The 16,418-nt window shown below is 43.2% G+C and overlaps 1 protein-coding gene across 1 annotated transcript in view; it reads right to left on the bottom strand.

Annotated features, from left to right (window-relative positions):
• Positions 1–16,418, bottom strand: part of LOC111585752 (uncharacterized) — a 120,989-nt gene that overhangs the window by 8,510 nt on the left and 96,061 nt on the right. The gene's annotated exons all lie outside the window — the stretch shown is intronic.

The raw sequence follows: 16,418 nt of genomic DNA, 5'->3' as shown, positions 1-16,418 counted from the left end.
GTTAATTGAGTATTCTAAATTTCCCATACGTGTGAATGCGAGTGTGATTGTATATGTAGCCCTGCGACAGACTGGCGACCTGTCCAGGGTGTCCCCTTCCTTTGCCCACAAGTCAGCTGGGATAGGTTTCAGCCCCACAGCTAGTGACGGTGAAATCGAAGCTTCATGAAGCAATGAACCACTTTGACACAATTGCATCAAGAATGACACACTGCTTCGAAGCATTTGACACAACCAGAAGAGTGACATCTGCTGGCTTTGTGTGAGAACTGCATCTAAATGGAAAAAACTGAAAAAGCCTCAGGACTGCCTGTCTGACACTGCTTTGTACTTGCAATAAATATTTTAAAACGGTATATATGTATGTTTGAGTGTATGTATATACACACACAAACTATCTATATATATCTATATCTACATATCTCTATATATATCTATATATATCTATATATATCTGTATCTATCTATCTATCTATCTATCTATCTATCTATCTATCTATCTAAATAATGTGATAATATGTGTGTGTGTGTGTGTGTGAGAGAGAGAGAATCTCTGTGTATGTATCTATCTGTGTTATTTAATGTATGAAATGCAACTAAATATATCTAAACTAAATTCTACCTAAATGTACACTCTAAGAAATTTCCCTGTAAATTTCCAGTAAAGAGCTGGCAGCTAAAGTTGCCAGCAGCGCACTGTTATTTTACAGTAATCCTACCGTATTCTACAACAACAGTTTAATACTGTAAAAAATATTACGGTATTATGCTGTTTAGAGAGCTATTTCCTGGGGCTTTCAAAATGAAAGCCCCAGGAAATAGCATAGCATAGAAATGGCTCAGACAAGAGATGACTTTTCAACATTAAGCTTTTATTAAAGCCAACACTGTATCAAACATAGTTCAGAAACTGACCTATCTAACCCATTCAATTTTAGTAACATACAATCATTTCCTCATGCTGAACAGGTTCCCATTGTGCATGTTCTAGTTCAGGTACACTGAATTTGGTTTCCATTTTTCCTGAACTGTAACAAAAGATTCCTATATATCACTTAAATTATTTAATACTGCATTGAACACATTCAGCAGCTAACAAATTTCAAGAAATTGAAGTCTTGTAAAATACAATCTATAAAAACAACTAATGATGTTTAACAGGTTGTCAACAATCTGTTTAAAAATTGCACATCACATTTCAGGTACCCTGCCTTCAGAATCAGTCTTTCATAACTCTTGATCATGTTCAATAAACACCAAGTCATGGAACAAACCTGGAACTTCAAAACTGAGACACCAGGACTGAAGTATTTTATACTGAACCAAACACAATACTGAGACTTGTTACCTTAGAATGACAGCATGAACATCTGGTTGCAGACTGGGCTTGTCCTTTGTGAAAGTGAGGTTCTGTGTGGAGAGGTTCTGTGGGTTTACATGAAGTCCCACTCAGAGTCCATTAGTCTTTTTATAAAGGTGACTACATGGGGATTTACAGTAGATGCCTTTTTCTGGAGCAGCTCCCCGACCTCTTGGACATCACCTTCTCCTGGCTGCCTTTGTTCCCCTCTCAGGGTTGATTACCAAGGAAGCGCCTACAATGAAATGACAAAGAAAGAGTATATTAGGTGTGGTAGGCAAACATCCCTTAAACTCAAAATGGAACTCTGTCACATTCATCAAAAAAACCAAACAAACTAACCAAAAAAAAAAAAAACAGGAAACTAAAATTATTAAGCAAAACAGAGGCTTCCACTTATAACAGCTGTTTAGTTCAGTACACATTTAAATCTAATTTTTGCAGCCGTTTGCATAACAAGCAAGTTTACCTTTCCTAAGTGGAGAGAAAAGCAACATGACACATCCTACAAACCTTTTAAAAACTTGAAATTACCCAAATGGTGGAATGCAGACAAGTACATGTGGAGATTTGATAACAGATCAGTGGAGCATCATATTGGATATTTGATGGAAAATTACATGAAAGACAGAGATAGCTAACCTAACCTAGTTGGATCTGGTTGCTTAGAAATTCATTTTCCTGGTCTGGTTTAAAAGAAAGAGCCAAAGTTTTGTCCACTCTGCAGCCAAAGGAGAGTATGCTAGCTAGCTAGCTGCTAGCTAACAGTGTGGGAAACGTTAGCATTCATGCTAGCTGCTAGCTAACAGTGTGGGAAACGTTAGCATTCATGCTAGCTGCTAGCTAACAGTGTGGGAAACGTTAGCATTCATGCTAGCGACTCGTGGCTAACACCAAGTAGTAACTAACCTGGCTATATTTATGTTACTGTCAAAGAATAAAACATAAATAAAATAGACTGACAGAATTAAAAGTAAGGCTGACTTTTTAATAATCACAGTTACCTTGTTAAGTGAACCGGAGCAGGATGGATCAGCTACAGGTGGTCCCTGCAGGTCTGAGGGCCGAAAATCGTCGTCCTCAGTTCTTCCTTTTCTCCACATCTTCCCTCAGTAATGAGTAAAATCACTACAGAATATTTTAAACCTATTTCGTCACTTCTTTGTGTTGGCTGTTTGCTAAATGTGGTGATGTGCAGGAAGATTTGCCGAGACGAGTAACAGTCGGACTGCAGCAACAGTCACATTCAAATCAACCCAAACCAGAAAAATACTGTAATCTGCTGTAAGACTGTACGGTAGCTTGCTGTTAATATTTTGTTCTTGAAAAACACGTGAATTTACAGTATTCAGCTGTATTTACAAAGAACGGTATATTACTGTACAAAATATGCTGTATTTTTACAGCAATTTGTTACAGTGTATACTCTCCTTAACTTCTTTCAAAATGACAAATGACAAATGCGCTAGCATAATCTCTTCTCAAAAACTGTTGAGGAGTGAATCAGACCCCTTTTAAGACCTGGACAGACTGAAATGTCCAACCCCTTCAAAGTTCCCGCGAAGCACCGCGACACACGCTGTGACGTAACGAGGCCTCGCTCTCGGTAGTCACGTGATTGTCGGCGTGCTGAAACAGGGATCGAAACACTGTCTCGGGACACTTTCGCTTCAAAAGCTCGGCACTGTGTCGAGCAAACTGGCTCGAGCGTAACATCACTACCCACAGCGACCCTAATGAGGATAAAGCGATGTATATGTCGCTGTTGATTTATGATCGCCTGTCACTGCTGACGATCCGAGACTCATTGAATAATCTACCTGTCATTGTCAGCAGTGGACATTCAAAGACACCTCCACCTGTCCTGACGTCTATACCACCATACCTGTGGCGTCCTGAATGCGTGTTGTTTCGCAAAAAGAGACACAGGAGACGTGGAAAGAGAGGAGGGATCTCTGTCAAATTCAGGGCTTACCTGGCTACCTGTTCTGTGGATTACCCTGGGCATCTCTGGAGTAGTTTGTTTCGTCATCGTGCGGTTTACGACATCCAGCGCTCTCTGCAGTTTCGCTACCGGTGGCTACGTCCTGCTAACCCCGTTGCCGGTCACCCGCTTCCGTGTTGCCGGCCTGTCAGAGTCCGGAGCCGGGGATTCACGCGAGGGAATCTCCGCCCACTGCATCGTGCTGTCCTGCTGCCTGAGAGCCCCGTGGCCGTCCGTACAGTGCTGCTCAACGCACGACTGCTTGCAAATAAGACTTTTGTTGTGAATGACTTCATCTCCACGCATGATCTGGATTTTTGTTTCCTGACAGAGACTTAGCTTAAACCAGGTGATAACAGCACCTTCTCTGAGCTTCTCCCCCCCGGCTATTCCTATCTCGGCACGCCGCGGCTCTCTGGTCGTGGTGGTGGCCTGGCCACTGTGTATAAGCACACTCATATCTGTCACCCAGTGTCTCCAAAGCATTACACCAGCTTTCAGCTACAGTTATTTAGGTTTGAGCTGTCCTTTCCTGTACTATGTGCTGTTGTCTACCGACCACCAAAATCCAATAAGGATTTTATTCAGGAGTTTTCTGAATTCCTAGCTAAGTTTGTACCAGCATATGACTATCTACTAATTTCTGGAGACTTCATTATTCATGTTTGTTGTCCGTCCAGTCAATTTGCATCTGAATTTCTTGGTCTCTTAAACTCTTTTAACCTGGTACAATCAGTAAATGGCCCCACACACCAGCTGGGTCACACTCTGGACCTTATGATCTCCTGTGGACTCTCTGTTACTCTCAGGGAAATATCCCAGACCTGCATCTCGGATCACCTCCCCATCCTGTTGGATTTCTTAGCTCCTACACCTGCACCTAGACCTACTGCTTCAGCCCGTCAACGTCGGATCATCACCTCCTCCACAGCTGAGCAGTTTGCTACTGCTTTTATGAACAGCATCCTATACACAGAGGCTGGTATGGCCTCTACACCTGACTCAGATGATTTAATTTCCTTTTTTCACTCCACCTGCTCTGACATTTTGGACATTATTGCACCTTTTAGGAGTAAATCTGCTAAAGTCAGATCAGATCCCTGGCTCAATGAGACCACTCAAGCCCTCAGACAGTGCTGTAGGCAGGCTGAGCGCCGGTACAGGAAAGACAACCTTCATGTGTCTCAGCAGATACTGAGGGAGAGTCTGGCTAGCTATCAAAAGGCAGTGAAAGAGGCCAAAAGTGAATATCTGTCTAACATAATCTCTACCAGCTCTAACAACCCCAGAGTGTTATTCAGCAAAATTCAGTCTGTAATCAGCCCCCCTGGCAGCACCTTGATGAATGTGTCAGCATCTACATGTGAAAGGTTTTTACAACATTTTGTGGACAAGGTGGCTGCAGTCAGGATGGGCATTGACAGTAATGCTCATGGTGCTGATATATACATTCCTCCTGCACCCTCTGCTGTTTTTGAGATGTTTGAACCTGTGTCCCTGTCTGCACTTTCTGAAGTGGTTCAGGGGATGAGACCCACTAATTGTCCCCTAGACATTATGCCAGCTAAACTGCTCAAACAGGTCTTCAATACAGTGGCCCCCTCTCTGCTCGCTCTGATAAATACCTGCCTTAGTGCTGGATTTGTCCCAGCTGTCTTTAAACATGCCGTGGTCAGACCACTTCTTAAAAAACCCAACCTTGATCCTGCTGTTTTATCTAATTTTAGACCGGTCTCTCATTTGCCGTTTTTATCTAAGGTTTTAGAAAGGATTGTTTTTATTCAGTTGCAACCTTTTCTAGAATCTAACAGTATTTTAGAAAATTTTCAGTCTGGTTTTAGAACGCGTCACAGCACAGAATCAGCTCTCCTTAAGGTGCACAATGACATTTTACAATCTCTGGACACTTAAAAGCCAGTACTCCTGGTGATGTTGGACCTTACAGCAGCTTTCGACACTGTGGACCACTCTATACTAATTTCTCATTTAGCTCATCATGTTGGTCTGCAGGGTTCTGTTCTCCAGTGGTTCAGCTCCTACCTGACAGACAGGACTTTCTCTGTGATGCTTGATGATTACTCATCTCTGCCTGCCTCGCTGTCATCCGGGGTGCCACAAGAGTCCATCCTTGGACCAGTTCTGTTTTCATTATATATGCTGCCGCTTGGAGCCATAATCGCTAAGCATAACCTGTCTTTCCACCTATATGCTGACGACATCCAGCTCTATCTGCCTGTGCTCCCCAATACTGCATCTGCTCTGGACTCTCTACATAGCTGCTTATCAGATATTAAACATTGGCTGGCCCAGAACTTTCTTCATCTGAATGAAAGTAAAACTGAATATATCCTCTTTGCCCCCTCCGATCTGCACCTCAACATACTGTCCGGTTCACCGCTGAGTTTCCCCATCAGTAATACAGTAAAAAACCTTGGAGTCATTTTCGATAGCGAGTTGAGATTTGATAGGCAGATTGCTTCCGTTGTCAAGGCTAGCTTCTTCCAGCTACGTCTCCTCACCAAGGTCAAGCCCTTCCTTTCTAAACGCGACCTGGAGAAAGCCATTCACGCTTTTATCAGTTCTCGTATTGATTATTGTAACGCACTCTATTTTGGTGTCACACAATCATCACTCCGTCGACTACAACTGGTTCAGAATGCAGCTGCCCGTCTGTTAACCCACACATCCAGACACACTCACATCACCCCCATCCTCTCCGCCCTCCATTGGCTCCCGGTTCATCATCGTATCGAGTTTAAAATTTTAACATTTGTTTTTAAAGCCCTTCACGGCCTAGCTCCTTTATATATATCGGAGCTTTTAACCATCCACCACCCCAGTAGAGCCCTCCGGTCGTCGACACAGATGGTGCTGGATGTGCCCAGGTCCCGGTATAAGCAGTGGGGTGATCGATGCTTTGCTGTAGCCGCCCCTAGACTCTGGAACGCGCTCCCACTCGAGCTCCGCGTTATTACCAACCTGTCGCTTTTTAAGTCTAGATTGAAAACCTATTTATTTAGACGTACTTTCGAATCCTAGGACTGTTTTATGGTTTTTATGCTTTTATGCTTTTCTTAGTTTTGTGTTTTTATGGGTTTTATGGTTTTATAGTAATCAAAAATTGCGTTTTATTATTCTGTCTGGAAAGCACTTTGGTCTTCTTCTATGTTGTTGGAAAGTGCTCTACAAATAAATTTTTGATTGATTGATTGATTGATTGATTGATTGTATAGATGATCACCAATTTGACAGCACAGGAAGAAGATGTGAAAAGTAATACGACAACCAAATCCTAAAATGTATTAGGGTGAAAAAGTGCATCTCATATAATTAGAATATGATGGAAAATGTTCAGTATTTTTCATCAGATAATCACAAAGTGAAAAATATGTATGTGTTTTATAGTCAGTACAAAAACTGAAATATGTCAAGCCTTTTATTTGTTTTTTACTTTAACAGCTCACAGCTGATGAACCCCCCCAAAATCAATCTGAAAATATTAGAATATTTCACAGTGATGTCATTGAAGAGCCCCTTGACACTCCTGCCAGTCCTAAGAAAAGTTCTAAACATCTAATTAACTCAAAATTCTCAGTCTGTTTCAGTATACACAAGCAGTCTTAGGAAGACTGATGATTTGACAGCTCTCCAGAAGACGGTCACCGACATCATCCACAAGGAGGATAAGACTCAAAAGCACGCTCAAAAGCTGAAAGCGCTGCTGTTCATTGAGTGCTGTGTCAAAGCCCATCATCTCAAGTCTTTGCTTGAGATGATGGTCAAAAAAACCCAAGCTGGAGCCAGAACATTCAGAACCATCAAACGTGTCCAGGAAATCGGCCACAGGTGCCGAATTCCTGTTGTCAAGCCTCCAAATACCCAGCAACATCAGAAGCATCTTACCTGGGCTAAGTAGAGTAAGAACTCTTTAAATCAAGGTCCCAGTGTCTGAAGGAAGAGTGGAGAGCTACAGGATGAAAGTTCCTTGAAGTCCCGTGTGAAGTTTCCACAGTCAGTGATGATTTGGGGTGCCATGTCTGGTGTTAGTCCACCTACATAATCAAATCCAAAATCAATGCAGCCATCTCCCAGCAGATTCTGGAGCACTACACACTTCTGTCTGCTGAAGAATTTTTTTTTTTTGGAGATGGAGATTTTGTCTTCCTGCAGGACTGGCATCTCCCCACACTGCCAAAACCACGATCAAATAGTTCACGGACCATGGCATTACAGTGCTAGATTGGTCAGCCAGCTCACCAGATCTGAACCCCATAGAAAATCTGTGACATGCCATGTTGCTACAGCAGTTTGAACCACTTCCTTCAGTTAATATATAATCCAAGTTTAGGTGAGAAAATATTCCTAGAACAGTGTGTGACAACAGATCTTTCAGCTTTATTGCATGAGGTTAATGGAATATGTGCTACACTGTTTGCTTTATAAATCATCAGAAAAGTGTGAGGAAGACCTCTCATAATATCCTTAAACTAAATACAAAGCCTTTCAATTCCTTGTTTTGGAAAACCACCAGTGCAGTTTTTTGGTTTAGAAGTGATATTAAACAAAAAAAAGTTGAATTGAATACTGAAGATAGTGGCTGATACATTTTTTACCACTGCCCCTTTGTCCCTTGATGCCCAAAGTGCCCTTTTGTCAAAGTAGTTTTTTTTTTTTAATTTTGTTTTTGTTTTTTATTTGTAAGTGTGTGTGTGTGTGTGTGTGTGTGTGTGTGTGTGTGTGTGTGTGTGTGTGTGTGTGTGTAGAAGTATTTGAAGCCCAAAATAATAAATAAATTTAAAAAAATAAAATTAATAATAATTCAGATCTACCCTCGGTCGGTCACACGATCTACGTAGACGTCCCTCACTGCCCAGACACCCTGTAGCTCAGCGCTAGCGCCGCTAGTCTAGAAACCGGAGACCCGAGGGAGGACATCAACAACTGTAACTACAAATAATAAAGGGCAGATTATCAATCAGCGCCATGGAGCAAATCCATGGCTATGCAGTATATGTCTTGAAAAGGTATGAAATTCAAAAAGAATGATGACCACATCAGGGTTTGAACCACTGACCTTCTGATCAGGAGTCCAGAGACTTAACCATTGCACCACTGTTCCCATATTATAATCTCAATGAATATGGGTTGTTACAATTCAGCCAGTTATATTGTAAGGTATGTTTCTGTATGGTGTTTCAAATTCGTGTTCCATGTGCCCCCCTTTAACTTTGAGCACCTGCCCATCCAAAGGTCTCTGCAGGGCCCTGCTGAAGACTACAATGAACACAACAAAAAAATGCAGCTGATTACATAATATGTCCTATTTAACATGCTTAAGCTTAATTGTATTCCCAGGGGTATATAGGAGGCCATTTCATGTCAGAAGCATCACTGCACATGAAAAGGCCTACAGTGGTTTCCTGCTTACATTCAAGCCGTAGCACAACTCAGAAAATGTCAACTCTCACATAATGCCTAAAACATAAGAATTATGTGAAGCCATCTTGGCACTGCTGGAAATTGGCCTGAGCAAGAGACACGTAGCGAAAAAAGATCTCCAAGACAGCCGTTCATTACACCAAGAAAAAAGCTGAACATGGTACTACCAAATTGCTGGTTGGTCGCGGCAGGAAATGTCTTTTTACCCGATGAGATGACCGTGCACTCACCTGTACCTGTGTCAGGAATCGTCAACAGTGCCGACTCATATTCGGCCTTGGAGGCAAGGACCTTAAATATGAGTCGGCATTGTCGAGAAATGTGACTTGCTCGGCAAGGACCAACTGTCCTTGCCTGTACTTGAAGCTGGTCTGAAGTCGCACAGGGTACAGAAGAAGCCCTTCATCAACGAAAGGCAGAGGAAAGCCTGGTTACTCTTTGCTGGGGATCACAAGGATTGTACGGTGGCCGAGGGGTGCAAGCGCAGCACAAAAACGGAATGCCCTGCAAGAGACAAAAACACCCACAAAAAATAAATGCTGCAAGATAGAAAACACCTACAAAAGAGAAATGCTGCAGGAGACATGACACCTACCAAAATGAAACCCACTTCACAAGAGAAACGGACTGCAATCAGGAACGCATTCCAAAACAGAAATGCACTGCAAAACTATGGAGGACTAAAAGTGCGAAAATTAAATAAATAAATACATCATTAAATAATTAATTACATATGTCATTAATTAATTAAAATTGGAATTAAATATTTCATTAATTAATTAAAATTGGAATTAAATATTGCATTAATTAATTAAAATTGGAATTAAATACTTAAATGTGTTATTAAATAAATATATCATTAAATAATTAAATATGTCATTAATTAGTTAAAATTGGAATTAAATATGTCATTAATTAATTAAAATTGGAATTAAATACATAAATGTGTTATTAAATATGTCATTAATTTATTAAAATAATTATTTTAAGTAAAAAACATATTTCATTATTTCACTATTTAATTAATTATTTCATGGTCCTTGTGTTGCAGTGGATCATGAATTTATTTTATCTGTCAACCTCGCCCGTCAAAGTCCGTGGGCGGGACTAACGTGAATCTAGTCTAATCCACTGCTTTTGTCTGCCTTGAAACCGGAAGTAGAAGAAGTCTTTCTAAACATGGAGGCTGTGTTTGAGGGAGAGTCGCTGTGAACTTTCTAGAGAGTTGGTGAGAGATATTTTAGACCTTGCAGAGTATGTGGAAGCAGGACCTGCTGACCCCGAGCATGTAGCATGTAAAGCAGAGGAATTTATTGAAGTTGTTGAAGTTATTTCCACACTTTCCGACCAAGATGTTGACCGTAGAGTGACTGCAAATTTAGAGGAAGTACTCCGCCAGTTTTCTGGTACCAGGGTGCAACAGGAGCACACACAGGGACCAGGGCGTTTGGCATACCGAGGGAAGTTCTGGAACATCACGTTCTTTGTGGATTACCAGCCTGTCAAATTGCAGCGATGCTCGGAGTGTCGAGCGCTTTTCCTTTAGGACCTACTCGGCGCGGCACGGCTCCGCTCGTCTTTGTTTAGCCGCGATTCCACAAGCATCTACTCGGCACGGTACGGCTCGTCTCATCTTTGTTTGCGAGCGTTTCCATACGGACTAATTTTCAGCACCTTCTCGGCTGAGGTTCCCAGCGAGCTGAGATGAGCCGATAATGTGGCGTTTACATAGCACAGCCCACTGATTGGGCAGGGAGTGACGACACACAGACCAACTCCAGCACGAAAACAAAATCCTGCATTAAAAAACGACTGTAAACAGCGACGGTGTGCATTGCTCTTCACGAAACTCTCTGTTCTTCATAATTTTAATATGACAGCCAGACCTGTGCCGTGGGTGAATGAAGAGGTCAAGACTTTGTCTTTGGTGGTGGACCAAAGAATACAGAGAGAGCTGGACGGAGAAAGTTTATCAGGAGGTCTCTGAGCGGATGGCCGCTCACATATACAGTAGACTGTATATAAAGAGGACAGAAGCAGTGTAGGGAGCTGAAAAAGCTCAAAAGTGACTATCGGTCCACCCAGGACCACAACGGCCGGCGTGGGTCAACCAGGAGGTGTTGGAAGAGGTTTCATGAACGCTATTTACTGGCACCGCACCGCCAGCAACAGGAGGGAGACTCATCCGCTGCATTGTTGGAGACGTTCGAGGGCGGTGAGTGTTTTGTGACTTCAAGAAACTTATACATCATTTATTCCATTGGTGGCAAGCTTCTTTTAAGCAAACAAATATTTTTAGAAAGTAACGTCGTTGTCTCCTGTAGCAGACAATAAGATAGCTAGTTAGCCATCGGCGCTAGCTAGTTAGCCATCGGCGCTAGCTAGTTAGCCATCGGCGCTAGCTAGTTAGCCATCGGCGCTAGCTAGTTAGCCATCGGCGCTAACTCCGTGCTCTGCTTGTATTTCGTGCTGCTGTTTCTAACGTTTAGCTCTCAGAAGCTAATACTTCAGTCAGCATGCCGTGTTTTTCTTGTACTTAGGGTGAGTGTTTATTTCTGTTCAAGAATCCCTTTCCACATGCGAAGCCTACTCCACCTCCGTCGCGGAGCCCCCATCTCCCCTGCCTCCTCTCCACCAGCTGCAGCGGCTCCTCTCCAGCACCAGCACCAGCTCGGACACCGACACCAGCACGTCACAGCAACGTCTTATCACCGGTTGTAGATCATTTGACTAAATGACTGTTAAGTTTGTTCGCAATGAGCCACCGTACTTATGTCTCTGACGTCTGTTGCAGCTCAGCCAATCACTTATACACACTATGCTGTGCGCGGGTTGTTGTTGTCATGTGGCCAGGATGTCATCTCTGCAAGCTATCTTTTAGCTAAGTGTTCAGTCAATAAAGTGTGACGTTTTGCAACATGTGTGATCCTTGACTCACACAAAGGAACAAGTTTCAACATGGTGTCAGAAGTTTAACGGACTTTTCGCCTGTGAGTAGCTGTTTCGCCGGACAACCTGTTGTTTTCATGCTGACGCGATGGCGGACAGATTCCGCAGACCAGACCCCGTCGTGTTCAATGAAGATGTCGCCGAGAATTGGCGTATTTTTGAAAGGGAGTATGATATTTTTGTTGCTGCCGCACACTCCGATAAACCTGCGAAGACAAAGGCTTATATTCTCCTCAACCTGGCAGGAGCGGAAGCCATTGAACGAGAGCGCTCGTTTGTATATGCAGCGGAGGTTCGCGCACCCGGCCCGGACGGAGCCGTCATCATCCCAGCGGAGTCCAGAGAGGACCCAGAGTGCCTGAAAAGAAAGTTTAATGAAATCTGCAATCCTCAAAGCAACAAAACAATGGAAAGACACAAATTCCACTCAAGAAATCAAAGGCAAGGTGAGAGCATTGAGTCTTTCATCAGTGATTTAAGGATCAGAGCTAAAAGCTGTCACTTTGGAGATCTAGCTGATGAGCTTATCTGTGACAGGATTGTTTGTGGCACCACCAGTGACTCTTTAAGGAAATCTCTGTTGAGAGATAGTGACTTAACACTTCCAAAAGCCATCTCAATATGTCGCATTCATGAAATGACTGAAGAAAATAGCAAGACACTGGCTACGCATGCTACCAATGTTGATGTAATAAGACCGGTTTCTAACAAAAAGTACCAGCCAAAGATTACACAGATCATCACAAAATGCAACAACTGTGGAAACAGTCATACAGCTAAGCGAGACAAATGCCCTGCTTTTGGACAACAATGCCACAACTGCAAGAAAATGAACCACTACAGGAAGTGCTGCAAGTCAAGGCCGCAGAGTCAGAACAGGCCTAACCCAGACAGAAAGCCTTTCAGACACCCTGTACACGAAGTGACGATAGATCAGTCCACACTAAAGGAAGACGAGACATTTTACGTTAATGGTGTTAAAGTGGACAATTATGTTGACTGTGTGAACTCTGAACCTCAAGAGCAGAATGAAGGCTTTGTTACTATATACATAAATGACAGACCAACTGAAATGAAAGTGGACACTGGAGCAAAATGTAATGTGATGTCTCTGCAAACATTCAGCCAGGTCAATAATGGTGAGCAACTTGCTAAACAAAAGAAAATAACAAATCTCGTCGCTTATGGAGGCACAAAAATAGAGACAAAAGGCAACATTACACTGAAGTGCTTCTTAAAGGAGCAGCACCACTTTCTGCCTTTCTTCATAGTAGATAAAGATGTGACACCACTACTGGGATTCTGTGCATGTGTGAACATGGGAATCGTGAAAATGAGCCCTGATGTCCATCACATTTCCACGGAAAGCAATAAGGAGTTCAGCACACAGACATTCTCACAGTACAAAGACATTTTCAGTGATGACCTTGGAGAACTGCTAGTCACATAATCCATGACAGTGGACCCTGATGTACCGCCTGTAGTCAGACCAGCACATCGCATCCCAGTTGCGATGCAGGAAAGAGTCAAAGCTGAACTTGATCGTATGCAGAACGTTGGTGTCATAACTCCGGTCAGTGAGCCCACAGACTGGGTCTCATCAATGGTAGCAGCACATAAAAAAGACAAACAAGACATCAGACTTTGCATCAACCCCAAAGACCTTAACACAGCACTAAAAAGGCCTCACCACCCTATGCGGAGTGTTGAAGAGGTTGCCGCACAAATGTCAGGGGCAACAGTGTTTTCTGTGCTAGACGCAAAGAATTCTTTCTGGCAGATACGTCTTGACAAGAAATCTTCAATGATGACAACATTTAGCACTCCTTTTGGACGCTACAGATTTCTTCGCATGCCCTTTGGTATCAGCTCAGCAAGTGAGGTGTTTCAGCGTGCAATGGATCAACTGTTTGCAGGTTATCCATGTGCAGTCATTGTTGATGACATCATTGTCGGTGGACGTAGTGTAGCTGAACACGATGCCAACTTGAAAATAGTGCTTGAACGAGCCAGAGAGGTCAACCTCAGGTTAAATCCACACAAATGCAAATTTCGCTTGGACCAGGTCCGCTATGTAGGCCACATCTTCACAAGCGAAGGCCTGAAAGCGGACCCATCCAAAACTGCAGCAATCACTGACATGCCTGTCCCCACTGATGTTAATTCACTACAACGCTTCCTTGGCATGGTCAATTATCTTGGCAAGTACATTCCAAACTTCAGTGACATTGCAGCACCACTGAGGAAACTGACTCACAAAGAGACTGCTTGGTGCTGGTTTCAGCAGCATCAGGAGGCATTTGACCGCCTCAAATCCTGCCTGTCCAGTCCACCTGTGCTAGCTTACTATGATGTCAGAGAACCGATCACACTCACCTGTGATGCATCATGCTATGGACTTGGAGCCGCTTGCATGCAAAATGGCAGACCTGTTGCTTTTGCATCGCGCATCCTCACAGAAACTGAAACACGATACGTGCAAATAGAGAAGGAACTTTTGGCTGTTGTGTTTGCGTGCACAAAATTCAAACAATATGTGTATGGAAAGCCCATAATCGTGGAAACAGACCACCAACCTCTGGTGACTATTCTCAAGAAGCCCATTCATGCAGCGCCTGCCCGCCTTCAGAGAATGTTGCTTCAACTGCAGAGCTACGACATCAGCTTGGTGTACAAAAAAGGTAAACACGTACTTAGCTGACACTCTTTCAAGAGCTCCAAACACACAAGGCACCCAGAGCCCAGCTGAAAGTGATGCTTTTCAAGTCATGTCTGTGAGTTATATCTCCACAGCCCGTCTGGAGGAACTCAAAAAGCACACAGCAGAAGATGAGACACTGCAAATTCTCAGTGCAGTTATCCAGCAAGGATGGCCCACCAGACAAACCCAGCTGCAGCCTGCCATCGGATCCTTCTTTCCTTACAGAGATGAACTAACAGCGGAGGATGGAATTGTGATGAAAGGTCATAAGGCAGTCATCCCCACATCTCTGCGTAAGGAATACATAAACATTGTACACAAAGGTCACCCAGGTATAGAGGCGACCAAACGCAGAGCAAGAGGCATATTTTTCTGGCCTTCACTATCAAACGACATCACAGAAGAATTGCTGTCGTGTGTCGTGTGCAACAGCACAAAGCCTCATCAACAAAAAGAGCCTCTACACCCTCACACAGTTCCAGATATCCCATGGTCCACAGTGGCTACAGACATTTTTGAATGGCATGGCCAACACTATCAAGTGCTTGTGGATTCATATTCTGGATGGTTTGAAATCGACCTCCTTCGTGACCTCACAGCGACATCTGTGATCACGAAACTGAAAAGACATTTCTCAGTTCATGGAACACCACACACACTCATTTCTGACAATGCTAGACAATACACCTGTCAACAATTTAAAGACTTTGCCAAACAGTGGGATTTTGTCCACACCACCAGCAGCCCTGATTTTCCTCAGTCAAATGGCCTAGCTGAAAGAGCAGTACGCAGTGCTAAGCAGCTGATGGAAAAATCTCACAGAGACAAAACTGACGTTTTTCTTAACCTACTGAACTTGAGAAACATTCCCCGTGACCCAACACTAGGCTCACCTGCGGAACGCCTAATGTCACGACAGACACGTGCAGCCATCCCTGTATGTACTAAACTACTGGAACCAACTCCAAGGGACACCCAGCAAGTCCATGCCCAACTCCTCAATAAAAAGGCTACTTCAAAGCGCTACTATGACAAGTTGAGCCACCCACTGCAGCCTCTGGCAGAAGGACAAGTGGTCCGAATGCAAACCCCAACAGGATATGACAAGCTAGGAACTGTCAAAGAGATAGGTAGAGAGCCACGCTCCTACACCATCCAGTTCAACGGGAAGACATATAGGAGAAACCGCCGTCATATTCTTCCTGTTGCAGAGCCGCCACCATCACAGCCTCAAACAGAAGAACCTGACTCCCAGGACACTGACTCTTCTACAATGGACTGTATTCCCCCCACACCGCATCCATCTGAGCCGGACCCCATACAACCACATACTATGTCCCCTTTACAGCCCAAACCTATCACACATGTCCCCACTGAGAACAAAAATGCTCAGTACACAACACGTTCAGGGCGCATCTGTAAACCCAACCCAAAGTACTTATAATGAAGAAGAAATAATGTTTTCTGTACAATATGGTTTATGTGGTTATCAGTAATTTTGAAAAGTTGTGTGTACTGAACAATTGTGCTACATTTCATCCATGCACTTGGTAATGCACTATGTTTATTAGTGATGCGAGGACTTACCTGTTAAAGTGATATGTTTGTCCACTTTAAACTGTTTTCTATTACAGACTTCAGCTTACTTGTTTACTTGAAAAGTCTGTGTCGTAAATATACACCTGAAGTTTTGTTATTGCTGTTTAGTATATAGGGTGTGAGCTAAAAGGAAAGGATGTAGATCATTTGACTAAATGACTGTTAACCCTCTAAGCGCCAAAGTCGCAATATTGCGACAAGCAACATTGCTGAACATAACAAGCTATAGCTGCAAATATGGTGCCTCATGTGGTTACTACTTAACACCAGGAGATGGCGGACATCTGGAGCTTCAATCTGAACATCATTTCTGGGCGTGTTTTCGTTCAAAGTTTTGGAGTTTATAGAGTTTGAAAACCGCCTCCCGGTCGAGGAGACGAGGGTCG

Source organism: Amphiprion ocellaris, chromosome 10 (genome assembly GCF_022539595.1).
Source record: "Amphiprion ocellaris isolate individual 3 ecotype Okinawa chromosome 10, ASM2253959v1, whole genome shotgun sequence".
Classification (NCBI taxonomy): Eukaryota; Metazoa; Chordata; class Actinopteri; family Pomacentridae; genus Amphiprion; species Amphiprion ocellaris.
The sequence above is the reverse complement of the archived record's forward strand: the minus strand, read 5'-3'. Positions and strand labels throughout refer to the sequence as shown.